We start from the raw sequence: 20702 nt of genomic DNA, 5'->3' as shown, positions 1-20702 counted from the left end.
CAGGCCACAATACAAGTCTTAAAAAATTCAGACATCTAAATAATATCAAGCTTGTTCTCTGACTAAAACAAAATAAAACTAGAAATTAGTAGCAAGAGGAATTTTGGAAACTATCCAAATACGTGGAAATTAAAAAATATGCTCCTGAATGACCAGTGGGTCAATGAAAAAATTAAGAAGGAAACTGAAAAATTTCTTGAAACAGTTGATAAACAAATACCACATACCAAAACCTATGGGATATGGCAAAAGCAATACAAAGAGAGAAGTTTATAGCTATAAGTGCTCACATAAAAAGGAAGAAAAACTTCAAATAACCTAGTGATGCATCTTAAATAACTAGAAAAGCAAGAACAAACCAAACTCAAAACTAGTAGAAGAAAAAAATAAATATCAGAAAAGAAATAAATGAATTTAAAATGAAAGAAACAATACAAAAGATAAATGAAACAAACAGGTTGTTTTTTCAAAAAAGTTAAACAAAATTGACAAACCTTTCACCAGATTTAGAAAAAACAGAGAGAAAACCCTAATAAATAAAATCAAAGATAAAAATTGAGACATTATATCTGATACCACAAAAATTCAAAAAATTATTAGTGACTACTATGAGCAACTATATGCCAATAAACTGGAAAATCTAGAAGAAATGGACAAATTCCTAAACACATGCAACCTAACAAAATTGAGCCATGAAGAAGTCCAAAACCTGAACAGGCCAATGTGAAGTAATGAGATCAAAGATCTAATAAAAGTCTAACGGTAAATAAAAGCCCAGAACTTGATGGCTTCACTGCTAAACATATAAAAAAGAAGTAATACCAAACATATATAAAAGAAGTAATACCAATCCTACTCAAACTATTCTGAAAAATGGAGGAGGGAATACTTCCAAACTCATTCTACAAGGCCAGTATTAATCTGATACCAAAACCAAAGCCACATTAAAAACAAACAAACAAACAAAAAACAACTACAGGCAAATATCTCTGATAAATATTGATGCAAAAATCCTCAACAAAATACTATCAAACCAAATTCAACAATACATTAGAGAGATCATTAATCATGACCCAGTGGGATTTATCCCTGGGATTCAAGGATGATTCAACATATGCAAATGAATCAATGCGATATATCATAGCAACAGAATGAAGGACAAAACCCATAAGATCATTTCAAATGATGCTGAAAAAGAATTTGATAAAGTTTAACATCCATTCGTGATAAAATCCCTGAAAAAAACTAGATATATAAGAACACACCTCAATGTAATAAAAGCCATATATGACAGACCCATAGCTAGTATTATTTTGAATGGGGAAGAACTGAAAACCATTTGTCTTAAATCTGGAACATGACAAGGATGCCACTTTCACCACTGTTATTCAACATAGTACTGGAAGTCCTAGCTAGAGCATTCAGACAAGAGAATGAAGTAAAGGGCATCCAAATTGAAAAGGAAGAAATCAAGTTATCCTTGCATGCAGATAATGTAATCTTATATTTGGAAAAACCTGAAGACTACACACAGACACAAACACGCGCACACACACACACACACACACAAACTTTTGGAACTAATAAATTCAGTAAAGTTGCAGAATACAAAATTGACATACAAAAGACAGTAGCATTTCTATATACCAACAATGACAATGTGAAAAAGAAATTTTAAAAAGTAATCCCTTTTACAATAGCCACAAAAAAATTAAATATGTAGGAATTGATTTAACTAAAGAAGTGAAAGGCCTCTGTACTGACAACTATAAAATACTGATGAAAGATATTGAAGAGGACACAAAAAAATGGAAATAAATTTCACGTTCATGGATTGGAAGAATCAATATTGTGAAAATGTCCACACTACCCATAGCAATCTACAGATTCAATGCAATCCCTATCAAAATACCAATGACTATTTTTAAAAAAATTCTAAAACTTGTATGGAACAACAAAATGCCCAGAGTAACCAAAATTATGCTCAGCAAAAAGAATTAAATTGGAAGGATCACATTACCTGACTTCAAGTTATACTACACAGCTCTTGAAACCAAATAGCATCACACTGGCATAAAAACAGACAGACCAATGGAACAGAATAGAGAAAACAGTAACAAATCCACACATTTGCAGTGAACTCATTTTCAACAAAGGTACCAAGAACATACATTGGGTAAACAACACTCTCTTCAATTAATGGTGCTGGGAAAACTGGATATCCATATGCAGAAGAATTAAACTAGACTCTTCTCTCTTACCATGTATGAAAATTATATCAAACTGGATTAAACACTTAAACCTAAGACCTCAAACTATAAAACTACTACAAGAAAATATTGGGGAAACTCTTCAGGACATTGTTCTGGACAAAAATTTCTTGAGTAATTTAACCCAAAAGCAAAGGCAACCAAAGCAAAAATGGACAAATGGAATCATAACAAGTTAAAAAGCTTCTGCAAAACAAAGGATACAATCAACAAAGTGAAGAGACAACCCATAGTACGGGAGAAAATATTTGCAAACTACCCATCTGAAAAGGGATTAATAAACAGAATATATATGGAGTTCAAATAATACTATAGAAAAATAATAATCCAATTAAAACATGGACAAAATATTTGAATAGACACTTCTCAAAGTAGATATACAAATTACAAACAGGCATATGAAAAAGTGCTCAACATCACTGATCATCAGAGAAATGCAAATCAAAACTACAGTGAGTTATCTCACCACAGGTAAAATGGCTTCTATTCAAAAGACAGGCAACAACAAATGCTGGTGAGGATATGAAGAAAAGGGAACCCTTGAGTGCTGTTGGTGGGAATGTAAATTAGTAAAAGCACTATGGAGAACTCTTTGGAGGTTTCTCAAAAAACTACAAATAGATCTACCATATGATCCAGCAATTCCACTGCTGGGTATATACCCAAAAGAAAAGAAATTATTATATTGATGAGATATCTGCACTCCTGTGTTTGTTGCATCACTGTTTACAATAGCTAAGATTTGGAAACTACCTAAGTGTCTGAAATCAGATGAAATGATAGACAAAGAAAATGTGGTACTTAATCACACTGGAGCACTATTCAGCTGTAACAAAGAATGAGATCCTTTCGTTTGCAACAACATGAATGGAACTGGAGGTCATTATATTAAGTGAAATAAGTCAGGCATAGGAAGATAAACATTGCATGTTCTCACTTGTCTGTAGGATCTAAAAATCTAAACAACTGAATTTATGGACACAGAGAGTAGAAGGATCATTACCAGAGGCTGGGAAGTGTGGTAGGGGTGTGGAGGAGAGGTGAGGATGATTAATGGGTACAAAAGAAATAGAATGAATGAGGCCTAACATTTGATAGTACAACAGGGTGACTGTAGTCATTGATAATTTAATTGTGCATTTAAAAACAATTAAAAGAGTATAATTGGATTGTTTTTAATATGAAAAGTAAATGCTTGAGAGGAAGGATACCCCCATTTGCTCTGATGTAATTTTACACATTGCATGCCTGTATTAAAACAGCTCAAGTACCCCATAAATATATACACCTAGTATGTACCCACAAACATTGAAAATATTTTTGAATACCAAAAAATAGAATTGATATTTAAATCTGTGGAAATTGAGAAAAGTATTTTACCCTCCATAATACAGGTGGAGTTTACCTAATCAATTTAAGATTTTAAGACAAGTTATCTAAGGAAGAAATAATTCAATCTCAAGACTGAAACTTAGAAACTGTGCCCGAGTTTCCAGCTTGGTTTCAGATTTGCAACTCAATACTCTAACATCAACTTTTCCCTGGATTTACTCTGCCCACTTGACCTACAGACTTTGCACTTGCCAGGCCACACAAGTCTTTAATCATTCCTTCATCAACTTTTCTCACTATATAAATATAGAAATATATTAGATAGGAAAAGAGATAGAGATAGATATATATCACATTGGCTCTGTTTCTATGGAGAACCCCTGACAAATACAGTGCACCACATATAGTAACTTACTTCTAAAGAATGCAAGATGTAAAGTAAGAAAATAATAATGTAGTGGAGAAACCTGAAAAATTCTACTCAGCCAGGTGATTAAGCTTAACGTCGACACTAATAAGTCATGCCAATTTTGTGTACCTTTGATATAATATATTCAAAATCATATTTTATCTCTATTACTTCCTCTTTAACCCATAAGTCTAGTCTAATCATAAGAAAAAAAAATGAGACAAATCACAATTGAGGGACATTCTGCTAAATATCTTACCAGTATTTCTCAAACTTGTCAACATGATCAAAAACAAGGAAAGCCTTAGTAATTTTTACGACCAAGATAAGTCTAAGGTGACATATTTTAAAATGTAATATGGCATCCTAGATGGAATTCTGGAACAGATAAAAAGAAATTAAGGTAAAGTCAAATAAATCTGAATACATCATGTTTTATAGTTAATAAGAATGGGTCGATATTGATTCATTTATTGTAACAAATAAATATAATAAGCTATAGTATAAGTTTTCAATGATCTAGGAAACTGAGCATGGGTTTTATGGAAACTCTATACTACCTTTAGAATTTTCTATAGATGTAAGATTGTTCCAAAATAAAAAAAAAAAAGTAGAAAAAAAGTAGAGCAAAGGGAGAATACTTTTATCTTTTCTTTCTTATTCTTGATGGCTAAGTGCAGATATTTTATCTGGAGCTGGGAAATTTGTCTTGGACTATGAGACAACATTGAGAATGGAAGATTTTGTACAGAGATTCAATAGGATAAATGGAGTATGGCTCTTTGATACCACAGAGTATCATCTCAGTGAAGATCATGCAGATCTAGAGATCTACATGAGAGATAAATTTGATGTTGTTTAATTATTGTTTCTAGTTATTTTGTTGCCATGTGGAATTTTGTCATTAGTGGCTTAACTTAGTCCTCATTATACCTTAAATATCGTAGTATAATTAACCAAAACTATATTGATATATACTTAAGTCATTAGAAGAAGTATTATGAATAATATTAAAACACTGTAATTCACACACTTCTTCCTAATTAAGTTATTTAAAGTGTAATTTTGGTATTGAAGATTTCCATATTGATGTCTATTGTCCATTTTTCATCTAGAGGTATAAATAGTTACTGCCTCTGTCTAATTCCTAAAACTTAGCCAAAATACAGTAAATCTTTTTAAAACATAAAATTTGTAAGTAAAATTAGAATAACATCTTTTCCTTTATTAGTAAAGTTCAACATCTGATTTTATCATTTGTTATTTTTATATGTTTGTCTATTTTGAATCATGCATTCCTCATGGAATGCACATTTAAATGTTTTGCTTATTTATTTATAAATGACCACTGAATAAATATGAAGAATCCTAAACTAATGCTAGTATTTATTAATGTAAATTTTGGAATGTAATATTATTATTATATTATGTCCATATTTATGTTGATGTAATCAAATGCCTACAGTTTTCTGTGTATAATTTATTATTGTAGACACTAAATTTCTATGTACCCTCTACTTACATTTCAAAAATTTGGGGGCCATTTATTAGTAGTTTATGGTACTATATTCTGATTGTACTTGTGAGTTTTTTTATTTGATTGCTTTAAACTAAGGAAATGTCTATACGTATTTGTTAAAGTAGAATAGCTTTACAAATATTTGATAAGATGGAATTTATTTCCCCAAATTCAAATTTCATCTCTTTGTTCTTGTTTTTACTTTCAGTTATATAGCCTAAGTTTACATTATTTTTTATTTCAGTATCTATTGACTTCCTAAAATGAAATATTAACTTCTCTGCATTGAAATTGCCACAATCAAATATCCTTTAATATTTGCTCTCTCTCTACAACTCTTTTCTTGCCTCAAATTTCTGATACTTTATAATATTCTGTGGCATGAGTTTATTTGCTTTATGTTGGCTCCACTCCCAATAGACATTTAGAATAATTAAGAAGTTTGTTTTGTTAGTCATCTTTTGCTTGTTCTAAAAGTATCCATCATCTACAATTTTAAAACGAATCTCTTTTGCTGTCATACTCCCCCTTGTTCTCTTTATTCTTGTGAGTTTAAGCAGTTTTAACATTTTGCTCCCTTATTCTCATTTTGAGCAGATTGATATGAACAACAAAAATACATTTTTGGTTGTACAAGTCATAGGGAAGTTTAGTTTGTTTGATTATTGACAGAATTAAAATATAATTTTCTATATCTAATAAAGAAGATATTTAAGAATTTTTTTCTAAATATTTAGGTATTCTAGCTTTATCACATTTTAATAATTGTAAGATGCCAGTATGACTTTATATTTTACAAAATGTTTGTTGCCTTGGGTGCTTTATTTGATGCAATTCAAGACAACTTCTTTGTTTTGCTTTGCTTTGCTTTGCTTTGCTTCTGCTTGTTCTTCATCTTTTTTTGGACATCTCCCCTTCCACCCCACTTTTCACATTATTATGATTAAAAATGTTCTTTAAACATTTAAAACTATTCCTCGAAAATAACTCTAAAACCTATTTTCTGGAACAAGTTTTCAAATATTCAACAGCATTTAACAGAACTTTTCAATTCTCCAAGTATTTAACAAAAATAGCATATTCCTTTGTGCAAATGCATACCAAGAGAAAAATAAAGTGTCAAAAATAAATATTAACATGTATATTTTAGCTAGGCTTAAAAAATTATCTTAGAGGGCTTCAGTCTAGGAATGAAAGTAGTACTCATTATCAATGAACAATTAATACAAAGCAACATGTTTAATAAATTTTAATGGGCAATAAGAAAGCTTTTCATGAAACTAAAAATATATTTGTCATAATATTTTGCGAAAAGAGGGATTGAAGTGTAGTTTTGAATTATAAAATTATTTTCTCAGATATATAGCTATCATGAGATTTACTTATAGAAGTTATATATTTTATATTCATCTCTTCTGAATTTTGTGGACAGCTAATTTGATAGACATTAAAATAATTAGCAAAATAGTTGAAGTAGAAGTTAGATTTTTTTATGAAAAACAATTGAAAAGCAGGTCAAACAGTTAAAGAGAACAGCTTATTGGATGTTTAAATATATACTTAGTGTCCAATAGGGATGAAAGGCTGACATTCCTACTCAGTCTTCTTCTAATTCACCCCAATGTGGGAGGAAAGTAATTCTGTGCCTCAACACTGTTACAGTATAGTGCTGGTCAGTCTAAATTCCACACTCAACTATTGTTAATGTGGGTAAGGGTAAACCCACAAGGTTTTATTTGTTTGTTTGGTTTTGGTATTTGGTTGAAGTAGAGTGGTTATTTTCTAAACTTTTGTTTTTCCGTCTTCCTATTCTACTCTTTCTAGATTCTCTGGCTAGAGAAAGCTGACGTTTGTTGGGCCAATTTTTCGTCTGTCACTGGTTGGCATTTCAGTTTACCAGCTTCATTCAAAAGAAACAACTAACAAAATGAAGAGAAAACCTACAGAATGGGAGGAAATATTTGCAAATTATTCATCCAATAGGATAAAAATGAGTATATATAAGAAATTCAAACATCTCAATAGCAAATAATAATAACAACAATGTAATAATAATAATTCAATAAAAATGTGCAAAATATATGAATAGGCATTTCTCAAAAGAAGATATCCAAATGACCAACAGGTATATAAAAACATGCTCAACATCCCTAATCATTAGGGAAGTGCAAATCAAAAACCACATTAGGTATCATCTCACTTCAGCTAGAATGGCTATGATCGAAAAGATGAAAATAACAAATGTTGTCAAGGATAGGGAGAAAGGGAAACAATTGTACACTGTTGGTGGGAATGCAAATGAGTGCAACCACTATGGAGGATCCAGAAAAAAAATGAGCTACTAAATGAAGCAGCAATCACACTACTGGGTATATATCAACTAAAAATGAAATCAAGGTATCAAATAGATGTCTGCACTCCTATGTTTATTGAGCATTATTCACAATAGCCAGTATATGATATCAATGTGTGTCCATCAATGAATGGATAAAGAAAATGTGTATAAATACACAATGGAATATTATTAAGCCATAAGAGAGAATGAAATACTATCATTTGCAGAAATATGAATCAAACAAGAGATTATTAAGTGAAATAAGCCAGTCACAGAAAGACAAATTTTGCATGTTTTTACTAATATGTGGGAACTAAAGTGGAGCCATTCTATTCTGTCACATGGAGAAAGAGAATAGAATGATGACTACCAGAGGCAAGGAAGAGAAGGGGTCAGGGTGTATAAAGAGAAGTTATTTGAGAGGTACAAAAATACAGTTAGAAGGAATACATTCTAATATTCAATCATACAGTAGGGAAATTATAGTTCACAATAACTTATTGTTATAATAAGCATAGACTATTCAAAAAATAAGCTATTTTAAAATAGCTAAAGAGAAGAATGATAATGCTCCCCACACAAAGAATAGATAAATATTTGAAGTTACTGCCATTTGGTTATTATACATTGTAGAAAGGTAATAAAATATCACATGTACACTATCTATATGTATAACTATTGTATGCCAATTAAAATTGTAATAACATGTAAAAAATAAAAAAGAAGAATGGAATACTATAATACAACCTTAAACATATGAATTGGATGACTGAGATAAAATGGACTGATTCTTTAAAATTTCATACTACCATAACTTCCACATTATGAAATACATTTTTTTTTTTTTTTTTGAGACAGAGTCTTGCACCATCACCCAGGCTGGACTGCAGTGGCACGATCTTGGCTCACTGCAATCTCAGCCTCCCAGATTCAAGAGATTCTCGCACCTCATCCTCCCAAGTAGCTGTGACTACATGGGTATGCCGCCACAACCAGATAATTTTTGTATTTTTTGTAGCGACAGGGTTTTGCCATATTAGCCAGGCTGGTCTTGAACTCCTGGACTCAGTAATCCACCTGCCTTGTCCTCCCAAAGTGCTGGGCTTACAGGCGTGAGCCACCACGCCTGGCCAAATACATTTCTTAGTTAGCACAATAATCATTCAAAGATATTAAATTTAAAAATGTAAACATCCAAAGAATGAAAAAAGAAAGCTTCAGGCTCTGATAGTTTTTACAATTGCTCAAAAATGAAAATTTTTAGTGTGAATGTGATAAAACGTATACAGGACATCTATATTGAAGACACTGATGAAAGAAATCAAATAAGTTCTAATTTAATTAGGGAAGATATGTTTTTCATATATTGGAAAATTCAAGATAGTAAGTATGTTAATTGTCCTTTAACTGATACATTTCGATATATTTTCTATCAAATTTCCAACAAGATTTTGGTAGATATAAAAAACACTATTCTAAAATGTATATGAAAAGGCAAAGGAAGAGTAACATTTAAATAATTTTGAGAAAGCAATAAATGAGTTATTGGTCTGCTGAATTTCACAAATTATATATCTAAAATGAGCAAAATTCTCTGGTATTAGCAAGGGGATAGACACATAATTTAATGCAGCAGAATAGATAACATAGAAATAAGCCCCTAGGGTATACTCAATTGATTTTTCACAAAGGTACACAAGCAAGTTAATAGGAAGAAGATAGACTTTCAAAAACGGTGTTTGAGCAATTTGAAATTCAAAGGCAAAAATAAACCTTGACCTATCTTCACCTTGTACAAAAGAATTAGCTCAAAAGATGATGGACTTCAATGCAAAATGTAAAACTAAAAACTGTCAAAGGAGGAAATCATAGAATCTAAGTACAGACAAAATTCTTAGACATGAAATCAAAAGTACAATCAGTAAGGAAAAACTTGATAAATTTGACATGTAAAAATTAAAATATTTTTCTTACAAAAGAATCTATTAAGAGGACAAAAGGACATGTCACAGATTTTGACAAAATTTATGGTAACAACATTTCTGATAAAGGATTAGTACCTTGAATATATAAATAACTCTAAAACCTCAACAGTAAAGAACCACCAACCAAATTAAAAATAAGTGAAAGACACAGGTAAACATTTTAACAATTAGAATATATATGGCAAATAAGCATATGAAAAGATGGTCTACATTAGTCATCACGGAAGTTCAAATTAAAACCATGAAATGTCAGCATAGCCAAAAAGAAGAAAACAAGAAAAAAAAAAAAAACTGACAACACCAGGTTTTGGCAAAGATGTAGGGAAAATGGGTCTCTCACACTTACAGATGCCTCTAATTTAGTGTATATTCTGCCTTCCGGAGTTAATATCAGCTACTTTCTTACAAAATATTTATTTTGAGATGGCACTTCTGTTTTGCCTTCCAAAAACCCTTTCAATGCTCTATCAGATTAACTCTTTCTAGATAGTAAGCTATGTGATTCCCTTTCTCTACCATCATCCAGAGCAATTCAGACATTTACATTCCACTCAAAATAGGCTCTGGCTTCCACCAGAATTGTAAGAGCCTTCCAAGCAGCAAGTTTTTCCCATCTCCTGGATTCTCCTCTAGGCATTAAATCCTATGTCTCAAGACAATGTCCCCAAGTCAAAGAATTCTTGCTTATTCAGGATTATTTTCCAGACTTTTGCACCAAAGAATCACAAAATCCAATCCCAGTTTTGCTTCCATGGCTCCTGCAGATATTCGACAGGTAATTCTTGCAGTTCCTTTGGGATTCTTAGTCGGCTTAGGAAATCTAGCTAGTCCTGTCTCTCAGTCCCCCCAACAGGAAAACCCAAGTGCTGTTGGGGAGGTTGGTCGATGACTGCTCTAACTCCCTCCTTCTCCTATGTTCAGGTGTATAATGGCCCCTGCTTTTGATAGAATGTCTCTCCCTAACAAGGGAGTGGGGCTTTCAGGCATAATTAGAAAAGTATGTGAAAAGAGTAAAGTTCCCCAGTCACAACTTAGTGCCTGGGAGAAGTATCTAGTGACTGGCTGTCCTAGGACCCCTCCGATAGTGACAGATCTGGAGGACATTGTCCGGGACAGTAGAGTAAGACTGAGAAGGCCGCACCAGTGTCCAGGAGACAGTTAACCTCCTGGCCCTCAATGGTCAAGCATACCCGGGGCTCGGTGAGGGTGACGGCATGGGCTGGCATTTGCCCCTGGCACCCTCAGTCCTGCTGCTGGATCATATGGTTAGTGGTTTCTGACTCAGAGGAACTTCATCCGCTGGGGCAGTGGGCCTTCCAATGATTCCCTTGACATAAGGGGCATGGACAAGGGGGCGGCTTACTTCTACTTGGACAATCTTTTTTAAAGTGTCCTTGTAGACCGCACTGGAAACAAGCCCTATTAGGCATTCGATTTGCCCAGCTTTTCCTTTTTCCAGAGCCTCCAAAGTCCACTTGCCTGAGGGCCATGACTAAAGTGGTGGCCTTTTTTTATCCCATTTGTCCTGTTCTGCCTGCTCCTCCTGATCTCTATTATAAAAATCCGAAGTTGCCAAGTTCAATAAGGTTTCTAACTTTTGCTCCAGGCCTAAGGCGGACTTTTGAAGCTTTTTTCTAATGTCTGCAGCTGACTGAGTAATAAACTTATCCTTTAAGATTAGTTGGCCTTCAATAGAGTCAGGTGACAGAGAGATATGCTTCTTCAATGCCTCCCTTAGTCTCTCCAGAAAGGCAGTAGGATTTTCTTCCCTTTCCTGCATTATAGTGGACATCATTGAATAATTCATAGGCTTCTTCCTAGTTTTCCTTAGTCCTTCTAGCACACAAGTTAGCAAATGTCTGCGGCACCAATCTCCATGTTCTGATTCTGTGTCCCAGTAAGGGTCTACACTGGGAACTGCCTACTGGCCTGTGGTGAATTGTTCTCTTTCCTCTGTTGTCATCCTATCATTGACCTGACTGAGATATCAGAGATGGCCAAACTCTCGGGCTGCAGTTATGGTGGCACTTCTCTCATTTGGAGTTAGTGTCTGATTTAGCAGTAACATTATATCTCTCAATGTCAGATCAAAGGATTGTCCTAACCCTTGTAAAACATCAGTATAGCCATCAGGATTATCTGAGAATTTAACTAGTTCTATTTTAACTTGCTTTAAGTCTGAGAGAGAAAAAGGTACATGCACGCTGGCTGGGCCGAATTCTCCTCCTCCCACTGCTTGGAGGGGGCATAATCGGGGAATACTGGCACTCTTTGGTTCATTGTTTACCCCTTTGTCTATCTCCTTTTGGATTGTTTGGGTTGAAAGGGGGTCCTTATTAGTTGGGGAAGAGTCTGGGGAACGCTGGGGTAGGGAGGTAGTCTGAGGGCTTCCTGTAGGACATAAATCACACTTTTTACATAATTGCGAGTTATCTCTTAATGAAAAGAAAGTTTGCACATGTGGCACTTCACTCCATTTGCCCTCCTTTCTACAGAAGAGGTCTAGCTGTAAGACGGTGTTATCATTTATACTTCCCTCAGGAAGCCAGGTTTCTCCCCCTTGAAGAGGATATCATGGCCAGGTGGTACTGCAGAAAAATATAAGTCATTTCTTTCTTAGCATCTGAGGGTCAAATTGGTCTTAATTCTCCAGAATACATCTTAGGGGTGTTTTTGCCTTGGGGTTGGGGGAACATTTCCCATCTGAAGAAAGAACATAGGGATGCTAGCACCCCTAGTCATTTTCCGATGAGCATTAGTCCTAGAGCGTCCTCTAAAGGCCTAATGCTTATTCTTTTCCAGGGTGCGTAACCACCCACAGACCTCTGCTTATCGGATTAGTTACACTCACCAATGTAGCAGTCCTGCAGCTGTTTTCCCGCCTCTCTTGACCACAAAGAAAGGGTCCGGGCTGCTGGATTCTAGTGGTCCCTTACCACCGTGACCAACATTGCCTTTGCGCTCAGGGGTGAGTTCCTTTCCAGGGTGCATAACCACCCATGGATCTCTGCTTATCGGATTAGTCACACTCACCTGTGTAGCAGCCCTGTACCTGTTTTCCTAACTTTCTTGACCACAAAGAAAGGGGTCTGGGCTGCTGGATTCTAGTGGTCCTTTACCAGCATGCCCAACATTGCCTTTGCCCTCAGGGGTGAGTCCTAGAGCTGGGCTGGGTTCCTGAGTATTTCATAACAACCCAGCTGCCCCATAAGATGCATTCCCATAAATGACAGTTCTTATGCAAATTCGTTTCTGAGAGGGTGTAGCGAACCTTTTGAGTCAGGATTGAGTTAGTCTTGATTCTGTAAGTACTTTAAGGCTTCGCTGAGTGCAAACAGCTCACACGTTTGAGGAGACCAATTATTAGGCAATTTTTCTAACTCTGCTTCCACACCAGTCTCTGTATCAATTACTGAATACCCATTGTGGTTTTTTCTCAATCACCTGGGAGGAACCATCTATCCTCCTGTGCTGAAGGGAGTTCCTCCTAGGTCTGGTCAGACCTTTTTATGGTAATTAAGATTTAAATCCCCTGTTAGGAAATCTGCTGGGTTAAGGGAATTATCGGTGGTTGGAGTTACATTAGCCTTTTCTAACATAATAGCCCCATACTTTAAGATTTTTGATTTAGTAAACTACCTTTTTGCTTTTTTTTTTTTTTTTGACTTAGACTAATTCTGAACTTGTGAGGTGTGCTCACAACAAGCTTTCCTCTAAAAGTTACTTTTCTACTTTTAGCAAAGCAGTTGCCACTACCGACTGAATGCATTTGGCCCATCCTCGGGTTACTTGGGTTAAGGATTTTCTATGCCCTTATTTACACTGACAACAAAGTGGCAATTATCAATTACAGGTTTTAAATTTACCCTGGCTTTTAAAGGAATAGGGCACACTTTTTTTTTAACTATTTCTATCTTTTTCTTTCTTTTTCTCTTTGACTCCGTCTTTGTCTTTCTCTGTCTCTCTCTCCATCTCTCTCTCTCTCTCTCTCCAGCTCTCTGTCTCTCTCTCTCTTAGCCATTATAAACTTGGGGCCCTGGCAAGGGTGGTGGGGATTGGGTCCCACATAACTGCCCACGTCGGGAGGGACACCAGGGATAAGACTCCCGGGTTATAGCCTAGGTGCCCAAGGACACAGCATAGAGCTTCCTTAGATCCCTTTGGAGATACAACTTGCCAGAGGAAATGAAAGTCTGAACCATTAGTACCTAGGAGGCAGGGATCAGAGAAAGTAGATTCAGACGTAAGGATAATTTTGGGGCTACATCTTGAAGAAAGTCATGGCTGGGACCCAGGAAGTATGGGTCAGAAGAAAAGGTATGGGCACAGGCATGGGCGACTGCTGAGTAGAGACTTCTGGCTGCGCCATGATCTCAACCCACTACTGCCGGGAGTTTCGGATGACAGTTTTCTGCCTCTAGTCAGCCCTCAGCTTCCCCAAGAAAACTGAAAGTGGAAGCTGGCTAGAGGCAGACCAACGCCCCTAATAGAAGGGTTGGGGGTTGTTAGAAAGCCCTTCCCCAGATAGCCTCACACCTGAGTCTTAAGTCCAGTGGCCACGCTCATGGTTTTTAACTGGCCAACAGGTGCCCGGTATTTTCCTCCAATTTTAAGGAAGGATAGGACAGAATAACAAGCGAAAGTTGTCCACTATTACTCACCGCTTTGGATGTCCCTTCGTGGTTGCCAAAATGTTACCAGGGGTCCTTGCTCCCAGAGCTCCCAAGATGGTGGTGGGCTACTTCCAAAAGGGCGGCGGGTCACTTCCAAGATGGTGGGAAGCCTCTGTTCTCTGACCTGGGGTTCTTGGCCTCATGGATTCCAAGGAATGGAGTCTTGGGCCATGCGGTGAGTGTTATAGCTCTATTAGAAGTCATGGGTCACAGAAGAGAACCTTGGAACCCAGTGACTAGTGTTCAGCTCAATTAGGATGAACCCAGGCACTTAGCCGTGCAGGAACAATGGCAAGCCTTTAGCCCCATTGGGACTGGCAATGGGCACCTCACTGAATCAGGAGCACAGCGGATACCGTGCCAGATCCGGAGGGATGGGAGTCAGTGGTAGGTCTGCGACGGCGGCAAACAGCAGTGGTTGATGGCGAGCAAAAGCTCAGCTTGAGCCGTAACAAACATGGACCAGAAGAGTGCAGTTGCAAGATTTAATAGAGTGAAATAGAGTGAAAACAGAGCTCCCATACAAAGGGAGGGGACCCAAAGGGGGTTGCCCTAATTTTCTGTTTTATGACATTTATTTTTAATTGAAAAATAAAAATTCTGTCTCTATATATGTGATAAATAACATGATGTTTTGAATGACTACATTTAGCTGGTTAATATGTATGTTACCTTATATATTTATCATTTTTTGTAGTGAGAACACTAAAAATGCAATCTCTTAGCAATATTCCAGTATATAACACATTATTTTTAGCTATAGTCTTTACATTGTATAATAGATCTCTTGAACTTATTTCTCCTATGTAACTAAATATTTGTAGCCTTTTACTAACATCTCCCTAGTCCCCTACCCGACCATCCCCGTCCCTGTTAACAACCAATCTACTCTCTGATTCTATGAGCTCAAATTTCTTAGATTATAGATATATATGAGATTATGTGGTAGTTGTCTTCATGTGCCTGGCTTATTTTACTTAACATAATGTCCTCCAGTTTCATCCATGTTGTCACAAATAACATAATTTCCTTTGTTTTTCAGGCTGAATAGTATTCCATTATGTACATATAAGAAATTTTCTTTGTCCATTCATGCATTCATGGATAGTTAGGTTGTTTCCCTATCTTGAGTGTTGTGAATAATGCTACAATTACAGGAAAGCAGGTATTTTTTTTTGACATGCTGATTTTGTTTATTTTGGATATACAGTTGACCCTTGAATAATGTGGGGGCTGGGGTGTCATTCCCTGGCAGAGTTGAAACTCCATATATAAATGTTGACTCCCTCAAAACTTAACTACCAATAGCCTACTGTTGATAAAAATTATTACCAATAACATAAACAGTTGAATAACAGATATATTTTTTCATATATATAAAATACACTATATTTTTATAATAATCTGTATATAAGAAAATGTTATTAAGAAAATTATAAGAAAGATAAAATATATTTTATCTTTCTATCTTAATATATTTAAGATATATTTAAGATTTAATATATATCTTAAATAATCTTATATAATCTTAATAAGATTAAGATATATTTAAGATTTAATAAAATATATCTTAATATATTTTATTAAGTGGAAGCCATCATTATAAAAGTCTTCATCATCTTCAGGTTGAAGAGGCTGAGGAAGAAGAGGAGAAGGGGTTGGTTTCAGTGTGTCAGAGTTGGCAGGGCAGAAGGAAATCAGCTTATAAGTGGATCCATGCAGATAAAATCCATGTTATTCAAGGGTCAACTGCATACCCAGTAGTAAGATCTCTAGAGCATATGGTAGTTCTATTTTCAATGTTTAAAGGACCTCAATATTATTTCCTTTAATGATTTCACTAATTTACATTTCCATCAACAGTATGCAAGAGTTCCTTTTTGTCCATGTTCTTTATTTTATTTATTTATTTCTTTTTTGAGATAGAGTCTCACTAGCTCCATCACCCAGGCTGGAGCACAGTGGTGCAATCTCGGCTCACTGCAGCATCATCCTCCTGAGTTCAAGCGATCCTCCCACTTCAGCCTCTTGAATACTTAAGATTGCAGGCATGCACCACCATGCTTGGTTAATTTTTTTTTAATTTTTATATTTTGTAGAGACAGGGGTCTCGCTTTGTTTCTTAAGCTGATGTTGAGCTCCTGGTCTCAATTGATTCTACCACCTCTGCCTCCCAGATTGCTGGCTTTACAGGCATGAGCCACCATGCCATGCCTCTTTTGTCTTTTTGATAATGGCCATTCTAATAAGAGTAAGGTGATATCTCTCTGGTTTTTATTTGCATTTCCCTGATGATTAGTGCTTTTAAGCATTTCATCATATTCCTGTTGCCCATTTGTATGTCTTCCTTTGAGAAATGTCCATCCAGAATTTTTTTGCCCATTTTTTAATTGGGTCATTTGTTTTCTTGCAATTGAGTTGTTTAATTTCTAATGTATTTTGGATTTTTAATTTTTAATTTTAATTTTATTTTATTGAGGTAAACTATACATATATAATTTGCCATCTTTACCTTTTTAAGTGTGCATTTTAATGGTAATAAATACACTTACATTCCTCTTTATTTCCTTTTATCCCTTTCCTTTTTCATAGGTGTTATCTTCATTCTGTTGATTATTTCTTTTGCTGTGCCAAATCTTTTACATTTTATGTAATCCGCATTGCCATTTTAACTTTTGTTGTTTGTCTTTGGAAGATCATATTCAAAAAATCATTAACCAGACTAATGTCATATAGCTTTTTCTGCTATGCTTTCTTCTGGTAGTTTTGTAGTTTCAGGTTTTATGTTTATGTCTTTAGCTCATTTTGAGTTGATTTTTATATGTGATGAGAGATAAGGATGCTATTTCATTCTTCTACATGTGAATATCCAACTTTCCCAATGCCATTTACTTAAGAGACTGCCCTTTCCTTCATTGTGGGTCTTGGCAATTTTGTCAAAAATTAATTGACTATAAGTGCATGGATTTATTTCCAGGCTCTCTATTCTGTTCCATTAGTCTGTATGTCACTATGCTGTTTTGGTTACTATAGCTTTGTAGTATATTTTGAAGTTGGGTAGTGTGTTCCCTTCAGTTCTGTTATTTTTACTCAAAATTGCTTTGGCTACTGGGAATCTTTTGTAGTTCAAAATGAATGTTATGATAGTTTTTCTCTTTCTGTGTCAAATGTCATTGGAAGTTTAATAGGAATTACACTGAATCTGTAGGTCACTCTGGAAATGGTGAACATTTTAACAATATAATTGTTTTAATCCATGAACATAGGGTATATTTCCATTTGTTTATTTCAATAGGTTTTTAGGGGAACAGGTAGTGTTTGATTACATGGATAAGCTCTTTAGTGGTGATTTCTGAGATTTTTAGTGCACTCATCACCCGAGCAGTATACACTGTACATGATATGTAGTTTTTTTATCCCTCACTCACCTCCCACTCTTCCCCCTGAGGCCCTAACATCCATTCTATCATTCTTATGCCTTTGCTTCCTTATAGCTTAGCTCCCACTTATTAGTGAGAACATGCAATGTTTGGTTTTCCATTCCTGAGTTAGTTCACTTAGAATAATGGTCTCAAGGCCAGGTGCAGTGGCTCACACCTGTAATTTAAGCACCAGGCTGGGCAACATGGTGAAACCCTGTCTCTACCAAAAATACAAAAATTAGCTGGGCATGGTGGCTCCCACCTGTAGTTCCAGCTACTTGAAGGGCTGAGGCGAAGGATTGCTGAGCCCAGGAGGCTGAGTTTGCAGTGAGCCTGAGATCACACCACTGCATTGAAACCTGGGTGACAAAGTGAGATCCTGTCTCAAAAAAAAAAAGAAGAAGATTAATGATCTCCATCTCCATCCAGGTTCCTCTGAATGACATTATTTCGTTCCTTTTTGTGGATGAGAAGTATTCCATAGTATATATGTACCACAATTTCTTTACTCACTCGTTGATTGATGAGCATTTGGGCTGGTTTTATATTTTTGCAATTGCAAATTGTGCTGCTATAAACATATGTGTGCAAATGTTTTTTTCATATAATAACTTCTTTTTCTCTGGGTAGATATCTGGTAGTGGGATTGCTGGATCAAATAGTACCTTTACTTTTAGTTTTTTAAGAAATCTCCATTCTGTTTCCCAAGGTAGTTGTACTACTTTACCTTCCCACCAGCAGTGTAAAAGTGCTCCCTTTATACCACCTCCAAACCAATATCTATTGTTTTTTAACTATGGCCATTCTTGCAGAAGTAAGGTATCATATTGTGGTTTTGATTCGCATTTCCCTGATAGTGATGTTGAGCATTTTTTTCATATGTTTGTTGGCCATTTGTTTATCTTCTTTTGAGAATTGGCTATTCATGTCCTTAGCCCACTTTTTGATGGGATTGTTTGTTTTTTCTTGCTGATTTGTTTGAGTTCCTTGTAGATTCTGGATATTAGTCCTTTGTCAGATTCATAGTTTGCAAAGATTTTCTCCCACTCAGTGGGTTGTCTGTTTATTCTGCTGATTATTTCTTTTGCTGTGCGGAAGATTTCTAGTTTAATTAAGTCCTATCTATTCATTTTTGTTTTTGTTTCATTTGCTTTTGGCTTCTTGGTCATGAAGTCTTTGCCTAAAGCAATGTCTAGAAGGGTTTATTCAATGTTATCTTCTAGAAATTTTATGGTTCAGGTCTTAGATTTAAGCCTTTGGTCTATCTTGAGTTGATTTTTGTGTAAGGTGAGAGATGAGAATCCACTTTTATTCTTCTGCATGTGGCTTGCCAATAATCCCAGCACCATTTGTTTAACAGGCTGTAACTATTCAGCTTTATTTCTGGGTTCTCTATTCTGTTCCATTGGTCTATGTGTCTATGTTTATACCAATACCATGTTGTTTTGGTAATTATAGGCTTATAGTATAGTTTGAAGTTGGGAATATTCCTAGATATTGTTATTATATTATTATTATTTTTACATCTACTGTAAAGGGGTTGAGTTCTTGATTTGATTCTCAGCTTGGTTGCTATCAGTGTATAGCAGTGTTACTGATTTGTGCACATTAATATTGTAACCTGAAACTTTATTGAATTCATTTATCAGATCTAGGAGCCTTTTGGATTAGTCTTTAGGGTTTTCTAGGTATATGATCATATCATTGGAAAACAGCAACAGTTTGACTTCCTCTTTACTGATTTGGATACCTTTTATTTCTTTCTCTTGTCTGATTGCTCTGGCTAGGATTTCCAGTACTATGTTGAATAGAAGTGATGAAAGTGGGCATCCTTGTCTTGTTCTAGTTCTCAGGGGGGATGCTTTAAGCTTTTCTCCATTTAGTATAATGTTGGCTGTGTGTTTGTCATAGATGGCTTTAATTTCCTTAAAGTATGTCCCTTCTATGCTGATTTTGCTGAGGGTTTTTATCAAAAAGGGATGTTAGACTTTGTCAAATGCCTTTTCTGTATCTATTGAGATGATCATGTGATTTTGTTTTTAACTCTGTTTACGTGGTATATCACAATTATTGACTTGTGTATGTTAAACCACCTGAACATGGGACATTTTTTGGTTAATTTTTGCCTTCTTCAATTCATTTTATAATGTTTTCTGTTAATTTTATTGTGCCAGAATTATTTTCTGAAAAAATAAAGTAATGGAGCAAAAGATCATATATTTGTGATTCCTAAATCAAACATATCCTCAATTAATTTTTTATAATATTTTGACTTGAGAAATTTTGCCTTTCAATTTTTGTAATTGTCAGTGATAATGACATTGTTGTTTACTGATTTTCCATTCTATATATATAGTTAGATTCACTATGCTGTGTGAGATACTGAAATCACTTAATAATAATAAATAAAAAGGCATATGTTAATATATCTTTTTAGTACAGTGACATAAAAAGTAAAAATTGATGAGCATCTGAATATCTGAACTACTTTATTCAGAATTAGCCATTTATTGATATCCCAAATAGTTTATACACAATAGATTATACCAAAGAAAATATTTTTGAAAAATATATTTTTCCACAAACTCTTTTATTTCTAGTATTCATTAGTTGGACAAATTCTTGTAAAAAATTAAAACTATTGAAAAATTGGGAGTTTGTAGCATTTTCTTTGACAAGTTTTTTGTGAATATTTTTAGATTTATTTAGAAGGTGTATATGATGGATTAACTTCTTGATAATTTTTGTGCTTGGTGT

The sequence above is a fragment of the Pongo abelii genome, chromosome 14 (genome assembly GCF_028885655.2).
Source record: "Pongo abelii isolate AG06213 chromosome 14, NHGRI_mPonAbe1-v2.0_pri, whole genome shotgun sequence".
In the NCBI taxonomy this organism is placed as follows: Eukaryota; Metazoa; Chordata; class Mammalia; order Primates; family Hominidae; genus Pongo; species Pongo abelii.
The sequence above is the reverse complement of the archived record's forward strand: the minus strand, read 5'-3'. Positions refer to the sequence as shown.